This window comes from Gossypium arboreum, chromosome 8 (assembly GCF_025698485.1).
Source record: "Gossypium arboreum isolate Shixiya-1 chromosome 8, ASM2569848v2, whole genome shotgun sequence".
Classification (NCBI taxonomy): Eukaryota; Viridiplantae; Streptophyta; class Magnoliopsida; order Malvales; family Malvaceae; genus Gossypium; species Gossypium arboreum.
Genome location: NC_069077.1, coordinates 12,996,791 through 13,010,080, shown reverse-complemented (window position 1 = coordinate 13,010,080; position 13,290 = coordinate 12,996,791).

The window sequence follows — 13,290 nt, the reverse complement described above, 5'->3', positions numbered from 1 at the left end:
TTGTCACCCTATCTCTAGGCGCGCAATCAACTCCGCTTAATTATGACAAATTTACTCTTAGACAAGATCTATTCCCCCTCTGAATAAGATCTTAACTTGAATCAATATCCTGGAATATCAAAACAAGAATTAAGAACACATAATTAAGAACAAGTCAAATATTTATCATACAATTTAGATAATAATAACAAGATCTATCTTAGGTTTCATTCCCCCTAGGTATTTAGGGGTTTAGTTCATACTTATGAAAGAAAACGTCTCAAAAGCATAAAGATAACAGAACATAAGAAAGCCCAAAACTCCTGAAGGAACTTGAAGGGAGATCTCCAGTCTTGATGATGAATTCGACTCTTGAGATGGATCAATCGGCTTTCCTTGAGTAATTCCTTACTTCCTACTCTGCATCCCCCTTCCTAAGTGCCTCTTCAAATGTTTAAATAGGCTTTTGAGTGCCTAAGAGCCCTCAAAATTGGCCTTTTCCAAATTGGACTAAACTTGGGTTCGGCAGGGACACGCTCGGTGTGTGATTACTGAAGGGCGTGGTCAAGGCTGTTAAATGGGTACGGGCATGTGATCCACCCGTGTAAGTCGTGCTTCGATCCTGCCAAATTGACACGACCGTGTGACACGCCCGTGTGAGGAAGTCCCAGCCGTGTTGTTTTTTCATGTGGGTCCATTCTCTCCGTTTTTGGCCCGTTTCTCACTCTTTTTACTTTTCTATGCTCTCTTAAGTATAAAACATGAAATTAAAGGATTAGGAGCATCAAATTCACCAAATATAAGGAGAAACCATCCATAAATGTGTTAGGCATGGGGTAAAAATATGTATAAATTATGGTTTATGAAGGACCCACCTTCTCAACCGCCACCAAGTCACTGACCAGTTCATGCGGCAGCTTAACTGTCTGACATCTCTGACCACCTTCATTGCTTTGAGCAATATTGCACTCAGCGATTTGATAGCATCGAGACGACTCTATAACATATCACCTCCAGCATCATCACCTCAGGATTCAACTGTCGATGAGGACTTTTGAGTCCATTTATTTTTCGATTTGTTTTTATTTTTATTTTTGCATTGCTTTTTATCTTTATTTATCATTTTCTTAAAAGACCTTTATTAGTATAATTTGAATTTCCTTTTATCTAGTTATTTCATTATTACCAACCATAATATCCCTATCGATTTAAATCCCCTAAACATTACTGATGGCATCGCAGTTTTACAAGGTTTAGTTGATGGGTGCTACTCAGGAATAAACCAACAATCTTTCACGACTGACATGTCCTACTCGACCACGACCATAGCCACCACAACACCGACCACCACGATAACCTCTTCGCTGGGCACTGTGATTGTGGAACCCAACCTCTACCACCACCTTCACCTCTGTCTACATGTCACATACACATCATTTTCAAGGTCTCTAAACCCGTTTCTGCTCTTTCAAGGATTATATCCAAAAATTCAGGGTAGTTTCGCTTCTCTCACTCTCTTCTAATATTATGATTATATTACTATTATCTATCTTTGTACATTGGGAACAATGTACATCTTAAGCGTGGGGAGTTTATTTATGTTATTATCAGAAAATCCCTGAATTTTTATCTCGTTCTCAAATAATTTTCTCTTATCATTATTAGAGTCAGTTTGGATTGATTTATGATTTTGATTGATATGTTTTGAATTAAATCATAGGTAATCGTGCATTGATTGTTTAAACCTTAAGACATTAGGGGATCAAGCATGATAAGTTGACTTTTAAGAATTAAACTTGTTAAGCTGTTTCCCTGAATTAATGTTTTATCTTGAAGTTTTGAATTTACAGGATTGGCATCAAATACCCATAATTTTTGTGAGATTTTGAGCCTTTTAGAGCATATATCTTTCTTGCTCGCTAATTTTATTGGTTATGAGTGTGTCAACATTGATTTGTTATTCTAGAACTTGCATCAATTATACATGTCGAGACCACACCTTTGATTTGATATACTAAAATGATAAAGACACTTAGGTTTTAACCCATAAAAAAGCCTACCCACACAATTGACCCCTAGTAAACCCCTTCGAGCCTTAACTATTGTTTCTTGATTTTCCTCTTAATATTAACCCGTGACTTAACCTTTTTTGATTCGTTAAGAATTTCTCCCTTCTAATTGACTCCTTTTTATCGAGATTTGATTTGACTAGTTACCTAACTATGTTCGTTCATTCCAGTTGCTGAATTATTTCTTATTATGTACTTTCCATTTAAGTACTTGTTTTTGTTCTTATTTTAAAGAAAAAAAACCTTATATTTATATTCATTCAATTACATATTTTCTAAAGAGCTTGGATAAGTAAGTTATTATATTGAGAGAAAAGCTCACTTCATTAGTTTTGGTTAGTGTTAATTTAACACTTGTCGGTAATTCAGTGATTAGCTTTATTTTTTTTAAGTTTGGTAACCTATTAAATTAATCTCGATTCTAACCCTCTGTTTTAGTCTTTATCCACACTTTTAACCCAAGCCCCATTACAACCCAGTTAAAGACCTTTTGATTTGTGTATCATCTCATTATAGTGGTGGAGATTTGATTTTCATGCAAGCCTATGGTAATAACTTTTCATGTTTGACTATTGAGTGCTTAATTATTGAACCTTAAACACTTAGAGTGATTTGAGTTAATCTTTAGTGAGGATTGCAACCCTTGTCGATTTGGAATTAAAGGTAATTACTTAGATAAAGGGGGATAACTACGATTTCATGATTGAAATGTTCAATTTGAATTGTTTGAAACTTTAATGTTCTTTTAGTTAAGCTCTTAATGTATGATTACTTATGAATTATTTCAAACATTATTGATGAGAATTATAAGTTAAGAAGAATTTATTTTAATTGTGAGTTGAGGATTTTGCTTGAGGACAAGCAAATGCTTAAATGTGGGGATATTTGATAAACTGTAATATATACATATTTTTACCCCATGCTTGGCATCTTTATGGATGATTTTTCCTTGGTTTCATTGAATTCGATGCTCCTAATACTTTAAATTTATGTTTTATACTTAGGCAAGCATTGAAAGGCGAAAAGAGCAAGAAACGGGCCAAAAACGGACAAAATGAGCCTAATTCAGCATGGCATACAGCCTAGGCACTTCCACACGGGTGATCCACAAGCCTGTGTGTGACACACGGGTAGACCACACGCCCGTTTGTCATGGCCTTGTCGACACAAAACCAAGTCAGAATTACATACGGCCTAAGCACCTTCACATAAGCATGGCACACGGCCGTATCCCTGTCGAGCCTATGTCTAATTCTAATTGGAAAAGGCCAATTTTGGGCTAATTTGGGTATTCCAAAGTCTATTTAAAGACCCTAGAAGAGGATTAAAGGGGAGGCGCAGAGGTAAAGGCAGAAAATACTCATGGACAGCCATCAGAATCACCTCAGAAGCAGGATCTACATCAAGACTGAAGATTTCCATCCAATTTCCTAGAAGTTCTTTGGGTTTCTTTATGCTTTGTTATTTTCCAAACTTTGAGATGTTTTCCATTATTAATACGAACTAAACTCCTTAAATACCTAAGGGAGATAAAACCTAATACGGATCTTATTATTATTTGAGTTATATGATAAATACTTGTTATTATTTTTAATTGTGAATTTAACCCTTGCTTTAATATTCCAAGCTATTAATTCAGGTTTTTGATGTGCTTATTCAGTAGAGTAAAAGTCCCTGTTTAAGAGTATATCATTCATAATTAAACGGAGTTGCATGCAATCCTAGAGATAGGACGACATAAATTTGCCGGATTAGAGTCAAATCTAATAAGGGAATCCATAGATCGAGTTAATGCAACTATAGGGGTTTTAATTAGAAAGAGATTTCAATTAATCAACCTAAATTCAGTTGCTTTTAGTTTCGAGAGAGATATTAACATAAATCAGTGATTTCTGCGGTTTAAGTCAAGTGAATAAATCATCTAACTCAGAGGTAATAAGTGAAGTCTAGGTGGATTCTTCCTTGGGTATTGTCTTCTCCATTAGTTTTCTAAAAAGTATTTCCAACTTTAATCTCTGTCGTAACCTTATTTAGTTAGCTAGTTAATTTTAGTTTTATAACATCTCTTCCATTCTTAGGCCAGATAATAAAAAGATAGTAATTATTAATACTTTTAGTCCTCGTGGATACAATATTTCCGGTCTCACCACAAATATACTACTGTTCGATAGGTGCGCTTGCCTTAGTCGAATTTTTAGTTGTTTTACGACCATCAATATCAATGAGGTATATGCTCCCAAATGCACATTGTTTATTTGGGGAAACGAGTTTCTCGTATTGCCTACTTGGGAAGTGCCTTTGTCGACTTTCGAGCTTATCCCATATAAGGAGTTACGTAGGAAGCCAAAAGGTCTCCAGAAGGTTACTAGGATCCATGGTGAAATAGACATAAAGGATAAAACCGACCTTAAACTTTGTGGTGTGTATAGAACAACTTTTATTATTCCTAAAAATATACTTATTCATAAAAAAATGTCACGTTATTTATTATTATTATAACTTATTTATAAGAAAAACAATTTTATAAAGTTATGGAAAAATAGAAGTGTTATGAAAGTTTTGGACAATTTATAAATCCTTTTCTTTATAAAGATTATGTACAATAAATTTTATTTTATTTTTACTTAATTTACATATTATAAAAGGTATTTATCCTAGCATACGTCTTTCTTCAAATTAAGTTTATATAAGTTTTTATAATTAAAGTTATATACTATTTAGTCTATGAACTCAAATATTATAATATCAATGCTAATTATGCAAATAAAAAGGTTTCCTTACACAGTATTGTTGGGTATGGTACCATTTGAGAGAATAGTGTTAGACATAAGCACCAAAGGTAACTTGTGAACTCTTTAATTTGAGACATTTGGGAGCTTCAAAATATGGTTGATAATATATTTGTTATTCTAAACAAACATTTCTCATATTAACAACATCAGCTTAGTATAGCATAAGATAGTAATAGCATGTTGCATATTTCATACCTTTAATCATAAGGGGAATTGAGATAATCCATACTTTGTAGAATATATGGAAGGAGATCTTGATGATTATAATTATGCATATTCAAATTCAAATGATGATGAACTCAATCAAGGACTAACATATAATGATAAGGAGTATATGTTAAATTGAAAGAGGAATAACCCAAAAAATATGTAATAGAACAATTAGATAAAATTGCATATGATGTTTATTTTTTTGCTACTTTTATTAGAAATCATATTATCAACTACTTTTTAGAGGAACATAATATATGATGATTTAATTTTAGTTTTTGTTATTTTTTAGAAATTATTTTATAATATTAATAAATTTTATGGTAATTAATACTTTAAAAAATATAAATTATGTAATGTTGAAATTACAAGTTGTACTACCAAACATGACATAGAATTACAATGTAATTACACTTGTTAAGTAAACACGTCTAAAGAATTATAATTCTTTATAATTACAAGGAGTGTGAATAGTAATTACACTTTTCTTCTGTCCAAACAAATCTTAGTGTAGTCTTTCATTTTCTCTGAGTGCCAATGCAATGGGGAGGATTATACAATTGGCTCGATATACTTGTTTAAAACACTAAAATAATAGAAAAGAGAGAAGGGCATGTACGCTAATGGTTGATTAGCAGGTCATTTTTTTATTAAATAAAAAAGGTTAAATTAATAAATAGTCATCTAACTATTAAAAATTTCATTTTAGGTACTTAAAATAAAAAAAAATTGTAATTTAAGCACCAATGTTACGTAGTTTAGTCATTTTGGTCACTCTCGTTAAAATCACAAATAACAAGCTGATGTGGAAATTAAAAAATTCGTATAATAACAAATTTAGCCTTTAACTTTTACATGTTATATCAGTTTAGTCATAATTTTAAAATATTAACCCTCAAAATTTACAAATGTTCTCAATTTGATCATAATTCTAAAAATTCAAAAAAAACATATAAATATTTTTTAAAAATTCAAATTTATATCAATAATAAAATAATTATATTGATATTAAATAAAAATCCTTTCTCCCCAACCCCTCTCCTTCCCCCACCACCATCCCTTTTCCTCTCCACCTTCGTCTGATTTAATGTGAGACAATTAGGGCTATTTTAGAACGAGGTGGGGAGGGTTATTATTATTATTTAAAATTAAAATAATTATTTTATTTAATATTAATATAAAATTTAAATTTATTATTATATATTTTGAAAATATCTATGTATTTTTATATATTCTTTGAAATTTTTAGAATTAGGATCAAATTGAGAACATTTGTAAATTTTGAGTGTTAAATTTTAAAATTATGACTAAATCGATATAATATGTAAAAATTGAGGGTTAAATTTGTTATTATATCGATTTTTTTAACTATCATGTCAACTTATCATTTGTGATTTTAATAGGAGTGACTAAAATGACCGAACTATGTAACGTGAGTGACTGCTTAAATTGCAAAAGTTTTATTTTGGGTCTTTTTATAGTTGACTGTAGAGCTGTTCATTGGCCAGACTAGGTCAGGTTTGAGTCGGGCCTAAGTATGAAATTAACATGCTTTGTGGTTGCCCAAGTCCGTTTGCCCAAGCCTGCCCATATTTGTAACTTGCTAACCCAAGGCCGTTTTATGTTCATCCATATTATTTTTAAATTTTAAAAATGTATATTTATATTATTTTTAATTTAATAATTTTTATTTATTAAAATTTTATATATAGACATCTTAAGATTTTTTTAATGTTTACATTATGGTACTAATATATAATACTATAGATTTAAATTTTATATGTTATAAATAATGTAATATAAAACGTTATAAATAACAGAATATAAATCATTATAAACTTATAAAATGAGTCTGGTCTATTTTCTATTATCTAAGTTTATTTTTTGCGCCTAATATTTTCATTCAAATCTTCTTAAATTTTAAGTGAATTTTTAGACTTCAACGAATGATTATTTACTTAAAGGTATCTAAAGAAAAAAAGTGTGGCCCTATGGTTTTTGTCCATTGCGAACATATGTAGGTGGTTTTGAAGGAAATGGCATAGCTTAAACTCTTATAAGTCAAATAATGGCATTATAAGAAAAGAAATGGTAAGTAGATTAAATGGAAAAGATGAGTATTATAAGGGGACCTCATGTGGCAATTGTATAACCCACATGCATACTTCTTTGTACAAGTATTTGTTTAGATGTCAAAACCTTCAGTTTTTGCTTCGCTGGAGTGAAGTGAAAGCGTATTAAAGGGAGAAAGAGAGATTCATTGTGAAAAATAAGAAAATGGTATTTGGTTTGGTTGTTTGGACAGAGTTTATGAAACTGAAAATGAGAGCTATGTGAAAAGTGGTCCAACTAAGGGTGGTGTGATTTAACACCATCTCTTTTTATCAACTTCGCCAACTTGAATGCCTGGGTTTGGGCTTCATCCTATCATTAATTAAAAGAATGAGGGCTTTCATCTGGAGATGTCCATTAATGGGCATTGCGTGACAATGCCCTGAAAGAATACTGATTTAATGATAATAAAACAATAAGCTTCCATATAAAATTTTGAAAATTTTGTAAAATTTGCCTTTCAGTCTCGACCACACGTCTTTCTTTTTGATGATAATGTTTGTTCTTTCTGCAAAATTAATAGGGAAATTAGAGACTCTTTTGATTTGGTTCTCTTTACTCTCTGTTTTCATTCCCTACATTTTTCTTTCATTCATTTAAACAACACAGACAAACTAATATCATTTTAAAATTACCTCGATTTAAGTTTTTATATTTTAATTTAACATAATATGAGAATCCATTTTTATAATGACATCAATCAATCAAAATAGTTAATATTTTAATTATATAGATTAAAATGATTACTTGAATTTCTCTTAAAAAACCTTTCTATACATTATATATATACATATAATTTCTGCATGAAGTTGGAAAGAGTATTTTTAAGAAAATGAATCGAGCTCAACATTTTGACTATAAATAATAAAAGATATCAACTATTTCAACAAACTAATAATATTATGTAGAGGAACCAAATTATATTAAACTAAATAATAGATACTTCTAAATTTAAACATAGTCGTAAGATCATAATAATAATTTTATCTAAAATACTTTATGCCTAATATAATCATTAATCATTTGATTTGATAAAAAGTTTGATATTTTTATATAAAAAGAGTTTTTATTTAAATTTATTTAAAGTAAATGTTTACTAAAAATGATTTGGGGATAGCAATCTAATATTTACCTAAAATAATAAAATATATATGTATATGCGTTACAAGTGATAAAAATATGTTTAAATAAAATTTATTCACATTTTATTGTTGATGTTAATTACTTTTAGTTCACAATATTATTTATAAAATTTGAAGAAAAAAATTATAAAAGAAATGTGCCCAAGCGAAGTTGGAGAAATTATACTATAATAATAGTAGTAGTTAAAAATTCAATATTATCTTTATATCATATTATTTATGTATTTTATTATTTTAATTTTTTGGTTTTTCTTCAATTAAATTGGTGGGTCGAAAGATTTGGTGTGGGTTCATCTCAAAAGAAAATATATTAGATAATTACTTGATGGCATATTTTTTATTTTATTTCTTTTCATTATTTAAATATAATAGATAATTATTTACGTTTATTTGGTTTACTAATTTGGAGGATTTGGAAAAATTGAAACCGTTTTTTTTTAAGGTGTTTCGTGGAACATATGTGAGATTGTTAAGATTTCTTATATATGAGTAAAACAATTTGTTTCTTTTCACAGGGAGGATGTATCTAGACGGAATGGGCAAAGCTCAGTTATTGAGATGTCGAAAAGTTGGATCAAACTATACATTGACGGGGTGGTTTAGATTGTTTCAGGGGATGTTGTGGCAGGGCGAGTCATAAGAAATAGAAACGGGGATTGGATTATGGGATATAACAAATATTTGGGCAACTGCTCACTCTTTTATGTTGAACTATAGGGTAGGGGTGAGCAAAATCTGATTCGATTCAAAAAACTCGATAAAAAATTCAAAATTTGAATTAAATAGTTCAAGTTATTCGAGTTATTTGGATTAACTCGAATAAAAAATAAAAATTTTCAGTTTACCTCGAACATGAATTACACAATTCGAGTTATCTAAAAATCCGAATAAGAAAAGACAAAACTACATTGTTTCGATAAATATTTACCCATTAAGTTAAAAAGCAAAACCATTATATTGTTTATGTAGTTAAATAATCTTATACTTTGTCTACTAGTTAAATAATTAGTTTATGTAAACGCAACATTGAGTATAAATAATAGGATTCATTAACTCGACTCGAGTTTTTTTAACTCGATTCGATTCAAAAAAAATCTAAAAATGAGATTGGTTGCTAAAATAGGATTCGTCAACTCAACTAACTCAAAATTTTTTGACTTGATTCCACCCAACTCGATCGAATACTTACCCCTACTATGGGGTATTCTTGATGGATTAGCTCTCATTTATAACAAAAGCAATGATGGTGTATTGATACAAACCAATAGCTTGGAGGTGGTTAAAGCCATTCATAATTTCTCTTTGTCAAGTTCGAACTCTGCCCTCATTAGACATATTCATCACTTGTTGCTGAATTAAGGTTCGTGGGATATTCAATATCTTTTTAGGGATTGCAATAAAATTGTAGATTGATTGGCCAAAATAGCTTTTAATACATACCAAAATTTGGAAACTTTTGGGGAGATCCAGAGAGAGGCTGCTAGCACTTTCTCATACTGCCCAAATAAGTGATAGCTCAGGCTAGAGATTTATTATGTAGTTAAATTATTTTGTTTATTTTTTTTATAAAAAAATAGTATGCATAAGTTATGTTTTTAACCCTTACGTTAACATATGTTAAAAAAAAGTTTGATCATTTTTGGTCAATGAAAGAATGCCACTTGACATATTTTAACCAATAAAAGATGACTCTTAGCATTTCTTTAAAAATATATATTTTATTTTACCAAATATATACAAACCTTAAAAGATTATAATAAAATAAAATAAAAATATAAAAATTCTAAAATTATATATATAATCTAAAAATACATATAACAAAACATAAAAATGGAAAGTGTTATAAAATAAAGAGAGATAGAGAGAATAAAGAACAAAGAAAATATGAAAGCCATAGAGGATGTACTTTATTGATCAAAAAGGGTGATTACAATGTTTCATAAGAGCCTCTATTTATAGGCATAAGAAGTATAAAAGAAGTGAAGATCTAATTCTAATAACTATTAGAATTTAAAGTACACCAAAACTTTATCTTGATCATGATGAAAATCCACTTAATAAGATATTCATAACGCTTCCCCTTCAATGTCCATTGGTAGATAATGTGCCTCGTTAAAACCTTATTAGGAAAAATCTTATTAGGAAAAATCTTGTGGGATAAAAACCTAATGAAGGAAAAAGAGTACACAATCTATAATACACATAATATGTTGCCTCATTAAAGACTTTATCAGGAAGACTCAATCGGACAAAACATCGGTTAAGGGAAAAAGAGTGCAATGCGTATTTACTCCCCCTCATGAAAACATCACATATTTTCTCGTACTCTACATTTTCAATCTTGAATACTAGTTTTTCAAACGGCTATTTGAATGTATTTGATAAGGATTTATATTACCATTCTTTTAAAAGTCATGAGTGAGGGAAATTTAGGGGAAATATATTTTGATCTTTTAGGAGATTCAACAATAATCATAACAAATTTTAATCATGATTCTTTTATAAAAATACAAATAGGTATTTTGGATCATTTTATAATCCTCCTTCAACTACTATTCACTAAGTCAAATTTACCACATATGTTCAAATTATTTCAATTCATATAAATGAACAATTTCTTGAAAATTTTAATATGCTTCTAGCATCCTAAATCCTTTAAGGATTTTGATATAAACTTTACTATATAGTGATTCATAAAAGATTGTAACAATACCATTAGACACAAGTTAAATCTTTTATGAATTGTCAATTTAATAATATATCTAAAGGTTATTGCATCCACCACAAAAGAATATTATATCTTTTCATAATCAATTCCAGGACTTAGCAAAAAACTTTATATTTTTATTCCGCTATTGCAAAACTACTTCAATTGCACCATCACAGGCTTTATACCTTTAGATATTTGGACCACTGGTCCAAAAACTCCACGAATTTAATTGTCCTTGAGTTGCGTCTTTCTATTTTGATCAATTTATTCTATACCTATATTTTTCAATAGATTTATTCAAGATCATTCTTTATAATTATTGATTGAATGACAATTACAAGAGCAATTGAAACATATGAATGCCAACAATGGATGTAACACCCTAAACCTGGCCTAGACGTCCAGGCCAAATTTAGAGAGTTATATCATCGATACTCACAAGAAACCAAGGATTCCCAATTCAAGCAAAAATCAATTGCAGTAAGAAGAACAAAAAGAAAAAAAAAAGAAAAGAAAACAAGAAGACAAGGAACCAAAATTTTGAAAAAGAAAAAGAACGATAGAATTCTTCAGAATGTTTTAAAATAACCACCATCCCACCTTCCGACAATTGCAAAAATATTTCCTAACGCATATGATGAGACTCGAACTCAGAACCAGACAGAATACAGACAGATGCTTAACCAGTGAACCAGCAGGCTCATTCTTGACACTGATTTACCCAGAATTGCACTTAACCACCTAACACATGGATAAGGGTTGTTTTAAAAAAATAACAAAACTTTTAACGATGCCACTCGAACCCGAGACCTTAAACACAGAAGCAAAACACAGAACCAGAGATACAAAAATTAATTATTGTAGATTCTCACAATTAAATTCTTAAATTTTGGGGGCGTTACGACTTTTTTCCCCTAAAAGAAATTTCAGCCTCAAAATTTTACTTGAATCAAACAAATAAGGATACAGCCGTCGGATTGATTCTTCGGTTCCTACGTGGCTTCCTCAGTACCGTGGTTCTGCCATAGGACTTTCACTAAAGGAATATTTTTCTTCCTCAGCATCATAACGTCACGTTCTTAGATCTGGATAGGTTTCTCTTCGAATGTTAAGTCCAGTCACAATTTGACCTCGTCGACAGTAACAATATGTGATAGATCCGACTGATACTATCTCAATATCAAGACATGAAACACATTGTGAATCCGATCCAGCTCCGGCGGTAATTCTAACTGGTATGCAACGGGTCTGACACGCCTTAAGATATGATAAGGCCCAATAAACCTCGGGCTTAGCTTGCCCTTGTGTCCAAATCGAATGACTTTTTTTCAAGGTGATACCTTTAGAAACACTTGATCACCTACCGAAAACTTCTTATCCTTTCTTTTTAAATCTGCACAAGACTTTTGTCGATTGGAGGTTGCTTTTAGGTGATCTCGAATTACTTTCACAGTGCTCTTAGTTTCAGAAACCAGCTCATAACCCAATATCTGACGTTCACTTAATTCGGTCCAACAAAACGAAATACGACACTTACAACCATATAGGGCATCGTAGGGTGCCATCTGAATACTAGACTAAAAGCTGTTGTTGTATGCAAACTCCACCAACAGTAGTTATTCCTCCCAACTACCTCTAAAGTCTATCACACAAACGCAAAGCATATCTTCTAGGATCTAAATGATTTGCTTTGACTGCCCATCAGTCTGAGGGTGGTATACAGCGCTAAAATTAAGTCAGGTGCCTAAAGCCTTATAGAGTTTCTTCTAGAACGAGACGTAAATCACGAATTTCTGTCAAAGATAATTGAGACCAAAATTTCGTGTAGCCTTACAATTTCGGCGATATACAGTTCAGCCAACTTCTGTAATGAGTAATTTGTTTATATAGGAATGAAGTGGGTTGATTTGGTCAACCTATAAACAATAACCCAAACTGAATCTTTCTTAGTGGGGGTTAAAGGCAACCCCATAACAAAGTCTATTGTTACCCGTTCACATTTCCACTGTGGAATTTTAACTGGTTCAATCCGGAGAGCAATTGGTGTTCTGACACGTCAGACAGTGAGATACAAAAGTGATATCTCCCGTTTCAATCTGGGCCACTAATAAAACTCTCAAAGATCCCGGTACATTTTATTCTCACCAAGATACATAGCATAAGGACTATTATATGCCTTCTGTAGGATCGAATACCTTACTTCCTTATCATTGGAAATACAAATTTGACCTTTGAAGCATAACACATCATCGCTATTCAAGCTAAAATCAGAAGTC